General features: G+C 38.8%; 1 pseudogene; it reads left to right on the plus strand.

The window, feature by feature from the left end:
• Positions 1 to 12,910, plus strand: part of LOC136265352 (rab-like protein 6) — a 30,074-nt pseudogene extending 17,164 nt beyond the window's left edge.
• The last annotated feature ends 8,338 nt before the right edge of the window (positions 12,911 to 21,248 follow it).

The raw sequence follows: 21,248 nt of genomic DNA on the forward strand, positions 1-21,248 counted from the left end.
GAATGATAAGCAAACAGTATTCACATCATTAATAGAACAGAAAACTCCACCAACCCCCATCAAGCCAGCCTCTACACGACCGACACTTTTATCAGCTAAGTCAGTAGAGATCACAGAGAGCAGTAGTGAGGAAGATGATGAAGCAGAAAGATTGGTTCAAAAGAAACTGGCAACTAAACCTGCTAAAACAAGTGCCCCGCCAACCCAGAAATCTTCAGGCCTCATGTTACAACACTCAATCCCCACTACCAGTAAACCAGATATGAAAAAGACAACAGAAGATATCACAACTACTGAAGTTAAGGAGGAGAAAAAGAAGAAGAAAAGTTCACAGAAGAAGAAGAAGCAAAAAGAGGAAAAGGACGACACTACGATACTACCAGCTGTGGCCACCACTACAACAACAAGTGATCCATTCTCATCCTCTTTACTTGATGCCTGGCTGGATTCTCCTTCTGGTGATTCTTTGGTAAGTGTGTGTGATGTTTGATAGTTGTAGTGTTTGTTGATTGCTCTGATGATCTATGTACATTTGTATACACAATATCTACCCATACAGACTCCTGTCCTGAAGCTCACTACTGCCACTGAGAGTAGTAAGAAAAAGTAAGCAGTTATATCAGGAAGTGTCATTTTCATATTACACTGTTAACAGTTAACGTTGCACTGGTAGACTCAATTTGTGCCCCAGGGGTACTATTCTTTTTTGCCCAAAAATAAGGATGAAACCCTTCGAATAGTACCACACTGCAGTAATATTTGAGGGTATGGCACAAATCAAGTAAATACAGTGTATATTTCTTACGAAGTTACAATTATATGTTTTGTTGCTAGGGTTACGGTGCATAATGAGCCTGGTGATGCTACTAAAGAGGTGTGGTGTTTGTCTTTAGACACAGTTGACCATCTGTGTTCATTCAGCTAACAAGATGGCAATGGCTTCAGCTTACAACAACCTTGGTGTACTGGTGAAGATGCTGGGTAAGAAGGGACTACAACGTGTGCAGCAAACTGGCAATATGGCTGGTATGGAGATAGTGACATCACAACTTTGGAAGGCTATCAATTATTATGGTGAGCACTTGTTCTTGGTGGAACAGCTTTATGACAGGTGGGTGTGGCTCTGTAATGGGTGTGGCTAATCATGTGACACAACAAGCCCAAACAGAGTGCAGCGTTTGCTTACTTGGGTGGTTGTCATGATATGTTAATGGAATATCCATTAGCTGTACACTACCATTACCAGGTACCTGTCTGTCTGTCAGTGTGTACATTTCATAGTTTCAATCTGTTACAGCAACTAATAGTGGCACAAGAGTTACGAGATTATCGTGGGAGTCCAGAGCTTTGTGTAATGTTGGTAATTGTTTAAGAGCACAAGGACAACTAGAAGAAGCATACCCTTACTGCCTTAAGGTTTGAGAAGTGAAATACTAGTTGATTGTAAAGAGCAGATCAGACTGTGTGGCTGTTTAGGCAGTAGATCACAGTTTTAGGTACAGTGGAACCTGTTAATCAGAACACTTGAAAATGAGGACACCTGTATGATTAACTAGGATCTTCAAAAAACGAATGTCGATAATTTTAAGGAAACCACAGAATCATACATCACATATTTCCCTGACCACAGGGTGATAATTATCATGATATAGCCCTAACCACAACTGCCTTTGAGGCTGTGGCATTACAAAGTATCAGTTCTCTTTGATTATTTATATAGAGCTGCTTAAAGTTTTGCATTGTGGATTTGAATTAGAGCTGTTTAATGTTTTGCATTATGGGTTTGAATTAGAGCTGTTTAAAGTTTTGCATTATGGGTTTGAATTAGAGCTGTTTAAAGTTTTGCATTATGGGTTTGAGTTAAACATGTTGGTTTTGTTAGGGCATTGTTGTGAAGCAAAAAGAATTAAGTGAGTCGGCATTGCATAGTTCGGTTACTAAGCATCACTAAATAATCATTTTTGCAATGTGGGGATTGTTTTTCTGCAGAGTATATTTCAACTGCATGAAAAGGTGCCTCAAACATTCACAACCTATATGTCTAAGTGTTTATTTTAGCACCTTAGGTTACTTTATTCATCAACAGAGTGGTTATTTGGTTTAAAATGGTATCACTACAACCAGTGAAACCCACAATCATTTCTTTTTTGTGCCCAAACTTTAAACCTACAATTGATGTTTGCTAGCCTGCAAACCTCTGTATAAAAGTAATGTGGTGAATGCAGGTTTGTCTTCTTTCACCTATTAGGTGAGCATCAGTGTTGGGCAAGTTACTTTGTAAAAGTAACTAGTTACATATTACATATTACTTGCAACTGAACTATTTAGTTACAGTTACATATTACCCATAAAATAAAATAAGTGTAATAATATTACATATTATATTACTTTGTGTCCACAGCCTTAAGCTGTCACGTGTGAAACTACCACCTTATCACGTGACATGATTGCGTTGTTGGACAATATGCAAATCTTGGTTATAAGTAAGAATCTAGTGAATAAGCTTCATTCAGTACTTCGTTGTGGTTAGGCATTACTCAGAGGATTACTAACGAGATTAGTAACTTTGTTACTTGTAGTAATAATATTACATAATATTAGAGTTGTTACAGTATCTATATTACTTAGGTAACGCGTTACATTTGTAAGTAAAGTAACTTGCGTTATATTACCTGTTTTCATAGTGTATTTCGTTATATTACTTTGTTACCACAGAAGTAATAATATTACGTAACGCGTTACTCCCAACACTGGTGAGCATACCAGAGTGCTATATATTGCTTACACCATGGTCACTTGGGATTTGCCTGATATACATGCCCACGCCCTCAGGGTTGGGCATATATATCAGGCAAATCCCTTGTGGCCATGATATAACTATATAATATTGCAAGATGTCTCTCATATCAACTGACCTGTCTGTCCAATTTGTTATCAAATTCCAAGAATGTTGATTTATTTCATAGTAGCTGGTTGTCAATACCTAGTATTGTATGCCTGAGCTGTACCCATGATGTTTGTTTGTACAAGATGTTGTATCATACTTACCAAGGTAACAGCAACTATAACACATTGTGCTTGTTACAGTGTACCTCGATATCATTTTTGCACATTGATATCAGTATAATAGTGATGGGCAATTATTCAATTATCGTGATAATCATGATTATTTTATTGGCAATAATCGACATCGTGTACTTTCATAGACTAATGATAATCAAAATCGGCAATTATCGTGAAACAATCGTGGTAATCAGAGAAATATTTGTAACCAATTTTCAGTGTAATTTAACCATTCAATTAACAATTCATGATGTGTTTAGCTGTTTTTCATCACAAAAATTGGGTTGATAATAATCATGATAATCGTATAGCAAAATATCAATATCACCCATCACTACAGTATAATATTGAAATTTTCAATGTTATTAAAATATTTCCCACCATAGTAAAATCTGGACACTTGGTAATGGTCTCAAAGTATCCCTTAGCATGTAAACTGACCTGGAAAATCAGGACACTTGGTCGATCTCAAGGTATCCTAGTTTCACTGTACTTGTTCTGTGATAATTTCAACATTCAGTAGTTTCAGTGTTAGCCTCCTTGTTGGTCTATGGTGGAATAGTGTTAGTTAGGAGACACTGAGCTGGTAAGTATCACAGTCTAATATGGTATTGAGTGGTGTATGATATAACTGATGGTCCGCCTTTTAGTATGTTCATGTTGTGCCGAATCCTCAAAACATTTAATAACTCATGGATGATGCAATTACACACGATCTTGAAATTTGGCTCATTTGTAGTACTGCTTGACCCGCTAAAAATGTTTCAAAATCAAATGTTTGACATAATATTTATGGCCAATCAAAATTTTCACAATACGTTTCCCGTGGGAAGCCATATAAGTACAATGTCTATTACAGCCACTTCCCAAATTTGTGATGGAGCCAAACTGTACATGTCTGTTGTTGACATCTTTGTTGTTATCAATAATCATCTGGTTGGCTGAAATGTTAACACTGTTGAGAAAAGTCCACTTTTAATTTTTAGCATTTTTTTAGGATTCAGCTCAATGTGAACATACTATAGTGAGAAATGTGTGGTTGTTTGTTTACTACAGGATTTGGAGATGTGTAGGATGTTGAAGGATGTATCTGGTGAGGATGTGGCCCTATTCAACTTAGCTATAACCAGTGAAGCAATTGGTGACTTGCACAAATCCATTGAGCGGTACTCCCTGGTTAGTGTCATGTCATCCACAAGAGTGTCATGTGATCTTACCCCTCTAGTTGCTAAGCATGAAGATGAGGTTAGATGACATGGTGGCCAGGTGAAGTACCTGCTTTTATTGGGGGCACTCTACTATGAGACTACTGGTGAAGGCTAAGGATTATAATACAAGAATATGTCTCTCTTTGTGTCTATTATTAGATCTTATATATTTCCTAATAAGGTAGTAGATCTATCACAACCACTAAATGATCGTGATCTACAAGTGAAGGGCCTGCTTATCCTGGAGGAAGTACAGAGAGCTATGAAGAGGCAGAAACACTTAAATTGCTACACTTTATGTAGCACATTCCGACGTCTTAAGAAGAGGACAACCCAGCTCATACATGCCCATCATCACGTCTCCACAAAATGTGGCTGACAGTTAGTCAGTCATGCTAGTGCTGGCTCATTGACCAAGCTGGGGAGATCTGGTGATACATCTATGATTCAGCCATGCCTTCAGAAAGGTCATGTTAAATTGGGTACCTGGTCTCCTGGGTTGAAGAGGTGGGTCAGAAAAGTACAGAGAGCTATGAAGAGGCAGAAACACTTAAATTGCTACACTTTATGTAGCACATTCCGACGTCTTAAGAAGAGGACAACCCAGCTCATACATGCCCATCATCACGTCTCCACAAAATGTGGCTGACAGTTAGTCAGTCATGCTAGTGCTGGCTCATTGACCAAGCTGGGGAGATCTGGTGATACATCTATGATTCAGCCATGCCTTCAGAAAGGTCATGTTAAATTGGGTACCTGGTCTCCTGGGTTGAAGAGGTGGGTCAGTGAAGGTTGCTCTACTAGCCTTCATGGCGACATGGTGACTCCATCACCATTGGTTATTCATAACACCGTGGCAACAAATAGCAAAGCTGTTAGCCTAGATGACATCACATGAGACGATGAAGTCACTGCCCCCAGTACCCAGTTCAGTGTCAGAGACTCTGTTCATGGGTACCTTAATGATAATCGACAACTCTCCTATCAGCTGCAAGATGTGCTGATGTCAGCTGCTGCCACCGATACAACTGATGAAGGACTTCACCTACAGAGAGCCAGTAGTAGAATGAGCCTGTACTCTCGAGCTTTTGGTAGCCTGAGGCACATCCAGGAACTCCGTGTGATTGGTCAGGACATGTGTCAACCAGTTGTGGAGCTGGGGCTTGATCATGTGGAAGGAGTGGGCGTTGTCACCCAATGATGACAGGTGGGTATACAGTGAACTACTCTCAGGTGACTGGTAACATGTCATCATCTAATATCTTATGATCCAATGTTAAACAGTGAAGCTCAGAGTAATGTAAGATACACACATGTCATGTGTATCCCTTACCTCTTACTAACCTTCTTAACACAAAACTGCTTTCCTAGCCTACTTTGCTTTTCTTGGTGCCATGTTTGGTAGTGTAATCACATATCAGGATTATGATGTATGGTGAACTCTGTCAGTTTGATTTTAATATACCGTAAAAGATAATTGGAGACATTTTATGATGAGGAACTTACTGAATGAGGTAGAGGGATAATCAAACATCTAAGGCCTGTTCAGCATTAATGCTAATAGTGACGTAGTGCTGATATCATATCTCTTCTAGTGTACAATTGTAAACAATTCAGTTAAGTTTTTTGAAAGGTAAATCAGGGAAGGATAAGGCTATAACGCTGTCATTATAACATGTGATATTATAGAAGTGAGCCCAACAAGGTTTAAAATATTATATACTTCACTGACACCAATTTACTGTATAGTACTAAACTGTTAAATGTATAGGTCAACTGCTATTGACCACAGCTTCATTTACATGGTGTGTGTGGTATTTTTTGGGTCAATGGGTCCAAGGTTCAATTGGACCTTTGTAGGTAGTAGCCTACATCTTTTGTTGTCTTGGTTACTATAGGGGAATAACCTATGTGCTGTGATCATGTGATTTGCTATTCCTATAGGACATCAGTCCATTCATTACCAATAGATGAGTCATTGTTTGAACAGCAAACTACTGTAAACTTGGAGCAGCCACAGTCACAAGATCAAAATCAAAATCAACTACACCATAGTGGTCAAGTTCAGTCTTATCAAACTGATCAAGATCAACCACGTCCATCTGATCAGGATCAACCACACCCACTTAACGGTAACTGATATATGAAGCATATAGGCAGTAATAATAAGGTTGATAAGCTGTCTGTCATTCTTCAGGCAACCAAAACATGTATTAACATGGGACTTTGATAAAGCTAATTGCTAATCACCTGGCAACTACAAGTTTGTTGTTGTAGATCAGTATCCTGGTATTGCTTCACAACATGTGGGACTGTTAGGACAGTGTATGGCATAATGTTTGATTGGTAGAAGGCAGGCCAACTGGATGTGTGTTGGTTTTGTCCTGTGTGCAAGAAGAAATTCACTCTCGTTCATACCTTCAGTTATCCTGATGTTAACTACCGTAATTTGCTTTATTTTCATGCAAAAAAAATTTCGTGATAGAAGTTTTCGTTGTAAAAATATTTTCGTATGATTTACGTGAATGACTGTTCTATTAGAGTGGTTCGATCTTGTATAAAAATTTTCGTGCAAATTTTCATACAAGTTTTTGCATACAAAAATTATTTTACAACAAAAGAAAAAGCAAATTACATGCCTATTGTCATGTAGTTAACATAAGGAAGAATTACCTTTATAATGTACGAAAGTAGTTAACATGTACTGGTCACTATCCCACTAGGGACCTACAAAGAAGTCTACTGTGTAGCAGGGAGTCATATAGACTGCAAGCTCTTTGTGGACCAAGTCACCACCTGGTCTGGGATTAAACATAGTTTTAGTATCATGTTTCTTACTCCCTGCTACACAGACTTTCAGTAGCCTTCTTTGTAGTTCCCTAGTGGGATAGTAACTAGTAAATGTTACTGGATCTGCAAAAACCCGACACAATGGTGCATTTTTAAAATTCTTTGTTGTTGAGTATTTATAATCTACTTAACCAAGTGTATGCTTTGGCCAAGTTTCAGTCTTGTATGCCAACAACTTTTGGAGTTACAGTCCTACAAAGTAGCAACAACAGAAAGATGGATTTGTACAGCAAGTATTTGGGAAAATAAATTACAGGTGCTTGCAACAACGGTTGTAACTTACAAAAGCAATGCAGTACAGATTTGTAACTCGCACCATTGGGGAGTCCATTATTAGGTAAGTTTTCCTTCTATCACCTTCTTCACTACATACAGAGATGAAATCAGTGAAGAAAGATCGATTGTGTATGATCGCTTCGACATGACATAAACAAATGCCCATAACTCACATGTCCTTTAGTCTACTGCTATGAAATAAACATTTCCAAACTCCCCTTGAGTAGTCAAATAAGATGATATCCAGGATTTTGTCATTACACCCTTTCTTCACAAAGAACAAAGCGTTACAACATTTTAGGAATTTTTCCCATTTATACAAATATTTTACCCATTGCAATCAATAGTCTATACTGAAAATTTATCATTATGTCGGGTTTTGCAGATCCGTTTACAAATATTAACTACTTGCCTACGTTTTAAAATTAATTAACCTCGGTGCTAAAAAGCACCTCAGTAGATGGTGTGCACCTCTGTGTTAAGTTAATCTCAAATTATTACTTTTACAGTAGCTGTATTGCAAATAGTGCTCACCTTAAATATTTAATGAACAATTTCTTATTAAACCAAGTGCACAGCCACAGCTGACCAAAGGCTGGCTGTGGACGCACGCCTGATTTACTGAATTGGTTTGTCAAAACTGTGTGTTTGCGTGTCACCCACTTGAGCAAGAAGGCTTTGAGCTACAGAAAATATACCTTAATTCAATGAATAAAGGTTGTTGATGTACTGTGTTAAAGCTCAATTTTCTGTTTACATGAAGGGGGTGTAACTGGTTACTGAAATTTCAGTTTAGTAGGGACCTGTAACAGACACATACGTACGTAATGACTAACAAAACAACATAACAGGCTTTGTAGGCTACCAGAAATGGTACACCTTGAGCTGAAAGGGGCATAACCCCTTTGTATGTGATGGAAAATTAAGAGCAGCCATGAGGCTTTTTGTAGAGAATTTGTGTATGATAACATGTTAACCCTTAAACGTACATGAAACTTTTATGGAATTAGTCCTGAATGCACGGAACATTTATGGAATGCGTGTTTACACAAAACAAACTTATATGGTGAGGTAAGACAGCCTTTCCTAAATCTATTAGCCTAAAACCATATATCAATAGAAAGCTTATTCATTGGTCTACTTGGGGAAGGATAAATAACCACTGTAACAACCATGGCTTACTTGTTATAAAGCGAAGAAGATCGATGTCTCGCTTTATTGCAACGCCACATTCTTTGCTTCAATCGTAGTTTCGATTGTGGGTTTAGTCACGTGAGCTATATATGGCCTAATTCACCATTTAATAGCCATTCGAATAGTACTTGTTTGAAGCAAATCGGACGAACTGTCAAGGAGTTATGGATCATTTTCTAAAGGTATGTAATATAGTTTTTGTGGTTAGTTGTTGAAAATTATTTTCACGGCGATTTGTGGTCTTATGCTTTGGTCGTAGGGTAAACCCCTAGGTATCATTTTAATGCTTATTACATCACGAGTAGAATGGCACAAGTTACAAAGCCATATGGTAAACACTTCAAAAGTTACAGCGCTTTGTTTACAACAATGCGTAAAAGCCTATATAAAGGCTTATGCGTTTTCAAGGCCATGCGTAATCTGCCTATATATAGGCTTATGCGCGTTTAAGGGTTAAACAAACTATAAAACAGTTAAGAAGATACTTCTGTGTGTAATTTGTGGTTTAAAGTGGTTTGCTCTCCTTAGCGATGTATAGCAATGTAATTGATGAATTGCAAAATAATTGAAATACATTTAATTTTAATGTACTGCATATGTTGTTAAAAAACAAAGCAAGAAACAAACCTTGTGTAGTTAATTTATAAAGAGTTGATTAATTCAAGGGATAGTATTTACTGTCCGCTTGGTTCACATCATCAACTTGTCATACAGTATGATAGTACTGTATAGTAGGGACCACAAAGGAGTAGGTGTGGCCAATGAAATAGCTTCACCCAAATTCAATTTCCCCTGACGACGATGAGGCAGTATTGGTTAGGTAAAACTAAGCCCAAACAAGCTTTCAGATTGACCCAAAACGCTTTCAACAAGTTGCTCCAGAATTTAAAAAAATATTTAACGAAATTTTCTACTGACTGAGTAACTGACTGACTGAGTAAGTAAAACCTGACTGAGTGATGCCTTCAGACAAGCATAACTTGATAAAGGCTACGGGCTTCATCATTTTTTCATAGTTTGACGTAGCTTTGGTCCAAGAGGTGCCTTTTGGCATGCTGCTGTACGTACAATGTATTCTTCATGGACTCACCAGTGTCCTCCTTTGTGTGCCAATCATCTGTGTTGACAGCGAAAAGTGTCAATTTGGTGATAGCACGTGATGGCTTCCCTTTGTATTGGAAATTGTCCATATTTTTCATAGTGACTATTTTGATTGCAGAGGTGCTTTTCGAATGTTTGTTGTTTCGTACTGCTGTGTAACGGGTTGAACATAGTCGTCAATGAAACTTCACTTTTCAGATGATAATTAATATAAATGGGGTGTACGGCACCATTTCTTTCAGTGTGCATGGATTGCAGAGGTGTTTTTTGAACAGTTATTGATCTGAAATGCTGTGTAACAGGTTGAACATAGCTGACAACGAAGCGAAATGGATACTTCACTTTTCAGACAATAATTGATATAGGGTGTGCGCGGCCCCATTTCCAGATGCAGTATGCGTGGGATCACCAGTCATAATAATTGTTTACAAAAAAAGTTAACAAATTAGTACACAGAAAAATTTTGGAGTTTTCATCTAGAGTAGGGACCATAGCACATCAATAAAAAGACTGAAACAAGCTGGAGTAGTACATGATATTAAATCACAGTAAAACAAGTTATATCTGGGGATGAGCCTATTTTTCCAACTATTTTTCTTTCCAGCAATTCTTTTATTTCTTACCTATTTTGCTCAATGTTTTGCTCGAAATTTTTCTGTTTTGCTGAGCATCAGTAAAAATTAATTGCAGTATCTCTAGCTTACAAGCATGTGTGACTGCTCTATTAGACTGCTCTATTAGAGTATCTCGATCTTTAGTCACCATTTCCTATGAGCATATGTTGTCCTAATACTATGCGTGACTGTTCTATTGGAGTATCTCAATCTTTTTCATACAAAATTTAAGTTGCCTTTTCTTGGTGCCAATTTTTTCCAATTTTCTTCCTATTTTTCCAGCATTTTGCTGTTTGCTTTTACCAATGTAGTTTTCCAAAATAATTGCCAGCAAAATTGGCGTATCCCTAATATCTCTACTGTGTTCAAGATACCATAATAAAAATGCACAGTAGGGATATAACACTTCTTATTGTTTTACTGTAATTTAATATCGTGCACTATTCCAACTTGTTTCAGTACATTTTATAGATATGCTATGGTCCCTACTCTAGTTGAAAATTCTAAATTTTTCTGTGTGCTTGTTTCTTATTGCTGATACCAACTGAAGCCATGCAAGTTACACATACCTGGTACTGCTTGTACCACATTACACCTTGTACCACTTGTATGTTACATATGGAGTACAATTAACACTTAAAGGGTTCCAGCAATAAAAGGTAGTGACATGAGATAACATAGCTACGTGGGAAAACCCCTACATCAGTACAATCCGTTCAATGCCTAAGTAGGGATTTTCCCACATGGCTATGTTGTATTAGCTACCATCATTTATATTTCACTACTTTTTATTGCTGGAACCATGCTAATAGATTTTTAATTGTACTAGTTTGTTAACTAGCATAGCTATGTTGTACACGTGTGGCTGTGACTGCTTTATTAGAGTATCTTGATCTCCCTGCTTGTCTCAAATGAACATAATAAAGGAAGAGTTGTAGTTTACCATGTCTAGTTTTCTACAGCAAAACCACAGTTGATTGCAGATCATTAAGGGGTGTGGTCGCTGCCTTCTGTGATCATCATTAAGGGCGTGGTGGTGTGTATGGTCATGTAGTTGTTTTATAAGTGAAGTTAATGTATCTGCTCCACTTACAGAAGCTTAAGCACTTCACATAGTTTTGTGGTGTCTAAATACACTTCTCTAAGGAAATTGTCAATACGCAATCTTATCACCTTGGTGATGGTTTCCATGCATGAAGAAGAAGACAATCATGTAATTGAAGATGAAAGAGTGTAGAAGGCAGACACTCGTTGGAACCAGAAAAAGCACATGTCATTTGTGAGTTAGTTATTGAGGCGTGACAAGCGCCACCCAAAATGTTGTCATTAACCCTTAAACGCGCACGCAGGTTTTGAGAAATGCGTGTTTACCAAAATTGGTTTTATATTGAAAGTGGTGAGAGTTTGCTAAACTGAATTAGCCTAACACCTTATATAAACAGAAAGTTTATTCAATAGGCTATCAGGGGAAGTTTAAATAACCACTGTAACAACAGGCGCTCACTTCTTATGAAGCGATGAAGAACAGCGTCTTGACTTTTCGTGATTTCGTATTCCTTCCGGTGGCAGCCATATTTGTAATTGGCTGAGTCATGTGACCCATATATGGCCTGAGGCATAATTGAATGGCGAATCGATCGGCGTTTATTGCAGAACAATAGAATGAACTGGGAAGGAGATATGAGTCTTTTTCCAAAGGTATGTAAACAGTTTTACGTGTTCATTTCATAAAAAGTTAGTTTCATGGCGAGTTTTGGCCCTGTGTTTCAGTGTAGGGTAAAACCCTACATATCATTTCATTCGTTATTACATCACGAATTAAATGATGGCAGTTGCATAGCCATAGGGACAATGGTTCGGAAGTTACAGCGCTTTGTTTACTGCCATGCGTGAGGGCCACTATAATGGCCTTTGCGCGTTCATTAAAAACGTCATACTAAATTAAAGTAGTCTTAGTGCATCTAACTTCTAATCCAGCATTAAAACAAGAATTTCCACAGATGGTTAGATATTATCTTTTTAAATAGTCAAAACCCGTGTGCCTTTCTGAGTTGTCGCAAGGCTAGAGGCCAAACAAAGCAACACATGGCCGCCATTTTTTGGGGGACCCTACTTACTAAACAGTACTACTGTACTGTTTGAGGACATGAATGGTGCTGATCTTTAACGCTTCGTTTCCAGTACATTAAATCATTATTGTGGTTAATGTGGAATCTTGGATGTAGGATGTAGAAACTGGGTGTAAACCTCCTAGAAGTGTTGTAGTGTGCTATACTATGTAATATAATCAAGTGTGTTAAAATGACCCTTACTGCTACAGATGACAACAGGCCAGTCAGTCCTTGGATGGAATACAAGCTGTAATACAGTGCCTGGAGGCTGTACTGGAAGAAGAGCAATCAGAGTCTGACTCCTAATAGTGCACACCATTACCTCATTGTACAGATAATCTGAATTTGATGTTCTGTCCTCTTTACCTTAGAGAGTGTGTGCATGTGTTTGTGTTCTTCTTGTCCTTGTCACTACCAAAGTGTTGTCTGTGTAGTTGCTGTCATATGTGTAACTGCTTTCATACACTTGAAACAAAGTACTTATATGATCTTAGTTAAACCATAGATAATAGACACCCCACACTGGATTGGAAACTTCTAAGCGCCACCTAATCTATCCGCGCTTCGCGCCCCTTATACTGTACACAGTACCTGGAGTATATTTTGTAAGAACATGTTTTGCTAACTGGTGAGTAGTAAACCTACCGCTATGGAATATAAGGTTTGGCCTATTCATAATGGGTGTACTGATGTGTATTAGCTAGAAGTTTGACAAGCGCGAAAGGTGATACTTGACTAAACTGGAGCGAATATACCATGAAACACATACCAGTACACGTAGCATTAGTTAGTAATAAGCATCAGCCTTAAACCAAACTTGTTCACCCCACCATTTTCACAAACATGTTCAAATACTTTTTATACGGAAAGCGCCTATACCAGTAGTAGGCCAATCGCCACCCAAGAAACAATCTACTAAACTTACTAGTTAAAGCAACCGAGCTGTATTCAGACAGTAAAACAGAATCTTCGAATGAAAAAGAGTGTTTGAAAACTTCAGGCGCGAAACGCGGATAGAACAGTAGTTTTGTATGGGCACTATACGTGTGCTTCCAATCCAGGTAGGGGTGTCTATTATCTATGGTTAAACATAATTGGCTCTATATACGGCACAACACTCTCTGTTGATCTTAATCTCTTCCTTATTAATTGCTCATAAGACACAGAAGAATGAGAGGGCCAACAGTGACATAATTATGTTGACTGAACCATGCATCAATATACCTCACAATATACTGGTATGTGACATTGTACGAGCATATCTCCTTGAAGCTCTGAGATGGTAGTTTAGATTATTTAATTAGAGCATCTAACTATTTACTGTATTTCATTGGCTAAAACGCTGCACTTTAATTGTAGAGTAGTGTTACAATCAGTTATGGCTTAAATCTTCGAGCACTGAGGTAGTGGTCAAGTTTGAATAGTTGCCGCATCAACAAGGTAATATATGTTGTAGTGTTTAATCAAGTAAGGGGCGGAGATGTAGGGGGCTCAAGCCCCCCACTTTGACATCGGGGGGGGGGGGGGGGGATATCTCACAATACACATGCATTATGAATAGCAAAAGTGACATTACAAAGTACAAAATTATAGCTGAACTTATGTTTTACTATGCCTAATCCAAGACACAATGACTTGCTAGTACTCTAAAATTTAATTTGGTGGCAAGTTTTCACTCTCTCTCTCTCTTTGATGTTCCATCTTTTACCCATCCATACTCTGAAAGATGTTTGCCTTTTTTCCATGCCACCTGCAGAGTAGGTGCTAAACTATGACGTCACATGATGCGAAGGGCACTTGATTATACTTTAATGGAAGTTTTGGTCTAATTTTTAAAAATTTCCCTGGGGGCATGCCCCCAACCCCCCTAGATAGTCATGCTTTGCATTTTGCCAAGTGTGCTCTGTGCACTGTGAAGTCATTTCTACCAGTGTGCCCCCCCTTAGCAAAGCCCTATAGATCCTACCCTGGAGCCCCCCCCCCCCCAATTTTTGATAGCTGTCTCCGCCCCCTGAAGTACATATAAACCTTGAAGAGTGTTCAATCATTTAAATTCTACTAGCTATCACCACTGACCAGATGTGGGGGCCAGACATTAATTTTGAAGTATATACTGGATGTATTCTAAATCATGATCATGTACTTCACAGAAGTTTGAAATTGATTAAGGTTTCCTGAAATTGGCTTAATTTTGTTGGTGACTCCAAGGTATTAAATTTGGCACTATCGTAATCTAGTATTAAAGTGGGGGAGTATACTACACCTGATGGTCTGCAGTTGGGTGGGGCTAGCTACCTGCAGGGGATAGTAGAAGTATATACTTGTCTGGTAGGCTCAACTGGGACACCATACAATCCTGATAATCCTGATAGTTATTATTAGTCATTGTAGCAAATCTTCACCTGTAGACAATTCTGTTTGGTTGGTGATGATCAAAATTCAGTCGCATCACCACTAGCATATAATAAACATCATGATTGAGTGACCCTATTACAGCAATATTCAGTAACAACTATTAAGGCTGTGGCCACAGCTCAACTTTAACATGGTAGCTATAGGTGATCACAGCAGCGGGGGAGGGGGGTACCCCTAGATACTTAACGTTTTCATATTTTATCTCCTCAAAATTAGTGTTGTTTTAGTTATAACTAGCTAAAACTAAAGTGATTTTATGAGGATTTACTTTTATCTGAAACAAGTTTTTAGAATTTTTGAAAAGACTAAATGTACCTCAATTTTTACATTGAAACTTATAAAAAATACTTAATGTTTACAAAAATCATGTGCACTGTATTATACTTGCATTTGATAAAGAATCACATAGGTAGCTACTACGTTCATTATTGAAACATGGTGGGTTGAAAAAGAACGTAACTGCAACAAATTATGACAAAAATATCACATCACTGCTGCCACATGCAGCTCCAGTGGCGAATCTAGGAATTTATAAAGACGTTTTCCTGAGGGGCATTCCCCAGACTCCCTTAGCATGGTGAATGTGCTTTATCCATGTCAGTATATGTGTCCACCTTCTAAGTTTTGAAATTTAGATGCTCTGAGACTGCATTTGGTAAAACAATTTTAGTGTGAAATTATCTGTAAAATAATTGCACATCACTTATTATAGGCACACACTGCAATAATTAATTAAAATACTCAACTGTTGCATCATCATTTAAAGGGGATTTCTGTGGAAACCTTGAAACCCCCTAAATCCATAACTGTCCTCTTAAATTTGAACTCATGGGGATGCAGCAGGAATACCACACTATGGAAAAATAGATGGGATCAGGACAGGACAGTGTAGGTACAGTGTAATAGGAATAAGGTGCCCACACCTTCACCTGTGAGACATCTCCTGTGGTAGGGTCCGCAACGCGAAAAATCGATATCCTCCAATCAACTACCTAACTATTGTCATGTGTTAGGCTAAGTGTAACTTGAATAACACCAGCGTGGCAGCCAAGTTTGTCACTTTCTTCTGGTAGAAAACGATACAAATGTCTTAAAATCACGTGATTTTTCGTTGCAGCGGTTCGTAGGGTTCTTCGTATGCCACGATATTCACTCTCAACATTGTTCAAGTAGTCTATCATCAACTCAAAGTATCGGTGGTTTGATTTTATTGGTCAGTTTCTGGTGGCAGCACGATCTGTGCAGCTTTTTGACGACAGACAAAATGTTTCTTCCTCTGGAGCGCAGGACAAGCAGAGCAGCAACTGCGCCGTGGGTCAGCAATGACCAGTACTAGGTAAAGTACCTGCATGCGGAGTATGGTTATAATTGAAGCTTTTTAGCCATCTGGCTGAGCCATCTATATGCTGAAATTCAGCCAAAATGACGCGATTTTTGCAAACAAATACCAGAATGGTTGATACATCAGTGAGACAGTCTCCAACAGCAAGGATACGAAGCTTATAAACACCTAACAATATGGCTATCTCGCCCAGTAAACGCATAGAGCAATCCTGTGCATGAAATAGGCACTCACGTGATTGAAATTCAAATTGCGGAAATACCCATGAAATCGCTTTCATTTCTGAATAGGAACCATGCAATGTGCTCCTTTTGTAAATATTTGTGTTAATTGTTCACTCAGACGTGGTCTGGGCCAGTGCAGGTGTGTTTTGTACTATGATGGTAAGGTAAATGCGGGTATTTCCGGACAGCGTACAATTCCGGACACTTTTTTTTTTTTTTTTTTTACCCGGGCTTGATGGACTGCCCTTGCCTACCACCCCCAGCACATAAATGGCCTGTGCTGGACAAACCGGGACTTTCTTAGTCCACGGCAAACTGAGACTCTGCCCGAATCAGCTCCACAATTGGGGGAGTCTTAACATAGTGACCGATGGATGAGCGGGCTCCGCGGATGCATTGTATGGAGGACCGCAAGAGAGAAAAAGATAGACAGCACCTTAACCACCCCATGACAACAGAGTAATCATCGCCCCACTTGTTTGAAAGTTGATGAGCCAAGCGTTGATAAAAAACAGAAGCCTCATGAGCCAGACCACCAGAGGCAGACATTACCAGGGGGGTAAAAGAGGCATGCTCCTCCTCACGAATTCTCTGAGCATACGCACGTTTCTTAATGTTCTCGTGCCTCCGATAACAGGAGGCCAGTGATGAGGACGCATTAGAAGCAGCCAGAGGGTTGAACACCCGCACATCCACAAAACATCTTTCACTTCTTCCACCCCAAAAACCATTCATGGCGATGTCAAGACGGACACTTTGGTACCTTAGCTACTTTGGTACCTTAGACACTTTGGTACCTTACCTTAGACACTTTGGTACCTTAGCTATTCCGGACACTTTGGTACCTTTATCAAGCTAGCCGAGGAACGAAACAACGGATTGCCTTGAAATTTCTGCTGTGAATAGCTATTCTTATAGGGATTATAAAAATCGAAAAGTGTGTTCTAGTTGATTCATTCTTGGGTGCTATACACGAAGTGTCCGGAATTGTGCGCTGTCCGGAAATGCCCGAATTTACCTTATCGTAGGAAAAGTCTTAAACTGCTGGGCTAGTCGAGATGCTGAACCTAACGTACACAAACTGATTGTCACTTGATTCCTAGTGATTTTAAGGTCATTGGAATAGATTATAGTTGTATTTTCGGAGATTTGAATATCAATCACGTGAGTGCCTATTTCATGCATTGGACTGCTCTATGCGTTTACTGGGCGAGATAGCCGTATTGTTAGGTGTTTATAAGCTTCGTATCCTTGCTGTTGGAGACTGTCTCACTGATGTATCAACCATTCTGGTATTTGTTCGCAAAAATCGCGTCATGTTGGCCGAATTTCAGCATATAGATGGCTCAGCCAGATGGCTAACAAGCTTCAATTATAACCATACTCCGCATGCAGGTACTTCACCTAGTACTGGTCATTGCTGACCCACGGCGCAGTTGCTGCTCTGCTTGTCCTGCGCTCCAGAGGAAGAAACATTTTGTCTGTCGTCAAAAAGCTGCACAGATCGTGCTGCCACCAGAAAATGACCAATAAAATCAAACCACCGATACTTTGAGTTGATGATAGACTACTTGAACAATGTTGAGAGTGAATATCGTGGCATACGAAGAACCCTACGAACCGCTGCAGCGAAAAATCACGTGATTTTAAGACATTTGTATCGTTTTCTACCAGAAGAAAGTAACAAACTTGTCTGCCACGCTGGTGTTATTCAAGTTACACTTAGCCTAGCATATGACAATAGTTAGGTAGTTGATTGGAGGATGTCGATTTTTCGCATTGCGGACCCTACCTGTGGGATGAAACTACCTTGAAATTATTGTCTGAAAGTAGTGATGTTACCAATTTGATTGGCCTCACCCAGAATCTAGTTACCTACATAAGACGGAGTGACGTTCGGTGCCCTATGTAACCTGCCAGCCTATAATATCAAACAATCATTGGTAACCCATAGAGGTGGTTCATCCGAATCCCCTTGCTATGGGCCTGTTGCTAAAATCACTCTCATATTCAATTTCAGGGGTTTAATGATCAAACATTTCTTAGGTGGCATGTACATGGTAGGATGTTTACTATAAACATGCAAGATTGAGATAATCACAATGGAATAGTAACCCTACTGGTGTTGTGTTGAAGTCATTCTCAAAATTCGAATATCAAAAATTTCCTGGAAGTTAGCATGCTTTGCATCATTAATGTGTCATACCTTTCCACCAAACAAGCTTTAGGAATAACATCACCAAGTCTGGCTATGTTTGTGTTAGATGTTTTGTAAGTCGTACACCTCACCTTATTTTAACATTACTAGATGTGTATAAGTATACTTGTAATGATTAGTGTATTAACAAGCAGCAAAAGTGTGTGCTTTCAATTTGGAAGGAGTGTCGGTGGCGCTAACTACTACATTCATACTAGAATCCACTCACACCAACTCATCGCTAGACCAACACCACATGACCATTCAAATCCCCTACTAGCACCGATATTCCTGGGTGTTTGCAAGTCGAGGCTTGGTATCTCCAGTACTTCCCCAGTAGGTGAGGAATTGTAATTTCAGTGACCACCTCAGCCTGTATTAGTGGTAGTCGGAGATTACATTGATAGGTGCATAATTCACCTTTTCTGTGGAACAACATACCTGCACCTAGGCCTGTTTTACAAATAACCAATATCAATCCATTCAGTGCTGCCCTCAAACAATTTCTTTTTTAACTGTTATGTATTTCTTTTGTACTGTTTTGTATTAGTGTATTGTCCTAGTATCTTTTCTGTTTACTTGCATTGCTTTTGTATTAGTGTATTGTTCTTGTATCCTTTGTTCTGTTGTTTGTATGTACTTGTGGGGAGCACATTTGCAGGCCCAGCCCCTTGTCATTTGACAAAAATTGATAATAATAATATAACTAGGGGTATGGTACAGTTTAAATCACATGCACACTAGTCCAGCCCTGCCAACCCTCATGGATTTACTGTGAGTCTCACGATTTCACTATCAAGCTCAAGGGCTCACAAGCAGTAGCTCTAAACTCATGGTTTCTAATTCTTACGGATCATCACCATTAGTCATCTAGTGTCTAAACTGAAGTCTGCAGCAATGCAATGAGCCAAGGAAGATAGCTAGTGTCATACACAACACTCTCGAACAGACTAGTCTCGCATGCCAGATGGTTTGTGTGGGGGTGGAAAATAACCCACACCAACTACATATTTATGACCAGCAATAAATCCATTAAATCTTTCATTGCAAAAGCTTCATGAAACAACAACAGATGCTAAAATATGGTTAATTGGTGATTTCAATGCTCCCTGCATTGACTGGGAATCTGTCTCTTTCCATAAACAGGACACATGTTGCTACCCACTCTGCTCTCATTGATGTAATGCAGGAACATGGATTAGAACAAATAGTTAACCAACCAACCTGACACCAAAATATACTTGATCTGTTTTTCCTGAATCACCCCAATGACAAGTACACTGTTGGCATCTTACCTGGCCTTGGTGATCATGATGATATTGTTTGCGTCAATATCCAAGTGCAACACAATAAATAAGCAGAGCCATAGAGAAATCTACCTGTATCATAGAGCTGACTGGGATTCTATAAAGCAAGATATAATTTCCTTAACGAATAGTCCCGATTTTAGCTCTCCTAATAACAGATCCGTAGATGAGCTCTGGATGAAATTCAAGGATACTGTTTTGCACAGTATGAGGTCACATAATAATACCACAACAACAGCAGAATCCGCCATCACAAGATCTCACACAAATAATATTTTAGTTCCATTTGCAAGAACAGACACTTATCAGCACTCGTTTGGACCTAATGCTTGCAATATCTGGAATAACTTACCTAATCACATCAAAGAAATTACCTCTATTGAACAATTTAAGAATCAGATTAATCAATTGTAATTGCATAAACCCCCTGTGTAAAGTCTTCGTTTGCGAAGTTGACACAGTAATAATAATAAATAAATAAACTGACTGGCATGCAAGACCACAAATAAACATCCAAAGTTGCTGTGTCATTTCTTTTCAGGGGATATCCCTGGGTGTTCCCCCGGGCTAACTTGATTGTAGTACAACTATAAATGTTAGGTAACAAATTTAATAGAAATGCAATCACATGATTATAAGCAGGAAAACAGTGGGGATTGAGACAAAGTCGTGAAATACTGGCTTTGAACCTTTTACTTAACGTTAGTGAAATGGACATGCAGTGACTGGACTTGAGTTTACAAGATCAGAACTCAAGAGGTGAGCCTACTTCATTGAAGGTGAAAGTGCTTAACTAGCTAGAGTGACACCATGAGCACCTTCACCCAGCTATACAGCATGTTTTAGGTATGTAGCATGTGTTTGGTATGAATTTCATTCATTAGTCTCTAAGTAGAAATTGATATTTCTCAATCCATATCATCACGTGATATTGTAAGTGCCTTGTGCTTTCAAATTATTAGTGACTGAGTAATGGCTTATAGTCTGAACATAACTATTTAGCTGGAGAAGTGAGAAGACTCCTGCGTACACTTGCTGTAGGTCTAGAAATCCATGCATATGTAGCTTAATTATGTACTTGTTTTAAATGCTATATTGATGCCCATAATATGAAGATGGGCATGTGTATGTGTTGCTGGTTTTGTCGCAGTTCCAGGCATAGCTTGAGGCTATGTCACCTGCTATCCCTACTTAAGCTATGCAGATACAGCATTCTAATCTGGACACCAAGAGAGAGTCTCAAGGTTTTATTATTTCCTAGGTTGGCAGGCCTGCTAGTCTTGTCACTACCTACTTTGCAAGAGCCTTGTATTCTTTCCTACGCATTTTACTGCTTACAAATATCT

Source organism: Dysidea avara, chromosome 9 (genome assembly GCF_963678975.1).
Source record: "Dysidea avara chromosome 9, odDysAvar1.4, whole genome shotgun sequence".
NCBI classification, from domain to species: Eukaryota; Metazoa; Porifera; class Demospongiae; order Dictyoceratida; family Dysideidae; genus Dysidea; species Dysidea avara.